Raw genomic sequence first — 2,180 nt, 5'->3', positions numbered from 1 at the left:
TTTAAGGCAATTACAGATTTGTAAGTGGTATTATGTAAATCGTGTCATGTGTTTACAGATGTATTGAAGAACATACTCAATATTTCTAAGGCATTCGGGTCCCTGGGTAAGGGTCACAAAATCACCAGGACCCAGGGATGCAGAGTGCAAACAGCAATTGGCACTGCATGCTGTGCTTTATTGTTAGTGGGTATTTAAAGACAAACAAGCATTATCTCTGGCAAGATTTAGTCAGGAGACATTCACAAAAAATTTCAACAGCTACATCTTACTTAACCTATGAAACAATGTCTTCATATATTATTATCTAAACTACTTTAGAGAAAGCTCAAACCACTTCTCCAATCTCAGGAAAATGCTTGACTAGCTGATCGTCTATGCTTAAGTAAGCAGAAGAGCTACTTCCTCAGCTCCCAGGAGTCTGTGACATGTGTTTTGTGATAGGGAGATAGAACATGTTCCCTCTCGAGCCTGGCATGCCAAGAGCTTTCCATATACACAAACACAGTCCTCATATAATCCTGAGACTGGAGCCTGCATCATTCTGCCCTTTTAACATAGTTCCTAAGTATTCATAGAAAACATTGGTTATTGAATAGTATCTATATGGGAATGTTATTTGAACTAATCTCACTAAGTTTAAAACTACATCTTAGTCCATCTAAATTTCTCTTTTATTTTATTTGTTGTCAAGTGTTCTTCATAAATTTATACATAGATTCTCTCCAGTGTACTGGAGAGAAACTGACCACAGATTTCTGTCTAATGAGTGAACATGCTTGAAGCATTTGTTGTTACCTTCTAGGGATATATAACTAAGCCAATGGCTGTCTGGGTAGTGAAAGGCTTTCTCCTAAGTTCCCAAGGCTAGAACAAACAATATCAGTTGATAACAGAAAGCACTAAGCATATTATGTTTTATCTATGTTGAATAATCAACATTTGTAAATAAATGATTTTATTTATAAAAAATCAATACCACCATGAAAAGTGAATATACATTAGACAGACTACAAGAATAACATTAGGGTTTTTACTGTCTCACCAGTTTATGTGATTGTGTTTCTTGATATTGAAACTCTCCTCTTGTTATTGTATATAATCCAATGCTGTTTATAACTATGTATTCAATATGGGAAATCTAGCTTCAAAGATGTCTAGTAATTTTTCCTTTTCAATCACAATATTGTCATTATCAGGCTACATTGTGGTCATTATTATTATTATTAGCATCATAAGTGCTAATAATTGAAAGGCTGATATGTGTCTATGGTTTTGTAATTATTTGTATTTTGATTAATAATTTTAATGCAACCATGTTAAATTTTGGAATAAAGAAACAAAAAAAATAAGCCATAGCAGGTAGCTTGACTATGTGCTTATAACAAATTATTGAATAGATTTTTTTGAAGCATTGAAAATTCCTAACCAGTATGAATTAACTTCCTCTCTCCCTGTGATTACACACAAATATTTAAGAGATTGAACAGAATTTTTCAAAGAATATGCTTATAAACATTACTACAATATCTTGTGTATATCTAAAATTCAATCGAAAGTAAAAAACTCTATTTTCTATTGAATTATTAGTTATTTTACTACAGGAAACTTTTGGAAAAATAGACTGTATATCTTTTAAATGAAAAAGGTAAAAAATAGTAGCATAAAATTTTCAGAGGATGTCTGTCTTCAGAAATATATATATATATATATATATGTTTCTACATTATGTGTATAAAGACATACATTTTTATAGAGAATTTGTCATCAGAAATATATACATATATCTAAATTTATGTGTAGAACAATGTACATTATCATGAAGCAAAAATCTCAAAACATTATTAAAATTTAAAAAAATCAAACAAAGTGACAGTAACTCATGCCTGTAACTCTATTTACTCTGGAGCCTGAGATCTTAGAATTGTTTTCAAAACTAGCCAAAACAGAAAAATACTTGTTACATTCTTATCTCCAATTAACCCCTCAAAAACAGGAATTAGCTCTGTTCTTCAAGATGTAGACTGCTGGCCTCGAACATAAAAATGCCTAGGGACAATGCCCAGGCCTTGTAAACAATAACAACAAAAACAACAACAAAATGTATCACATTAATTTCACCAAAGCATCTTCTAACTGCTGTGAATATTTCTTAGAAAAATGAATGCATGCTCCTGGAA

This window comes from Dipodomys merriami, unplaced genomic scaffold (assembly GCF_024711535.1).
Source record: "Dipodomys merriami isolate MVZ:Mamm:240054 unplaced genomic scaffold, mDipMer1.0.p SCAF_584, whole genome shotgun sequence".
Lineage (NCBI taxonomy): Eukaryota > Metazoa > Chordata > Mammalia > Rodentia > Heteromyidae > Dipodomys > Dipodomys merriami.
This window is presented reverse-complemented; position numbering follows the sequence as displayed.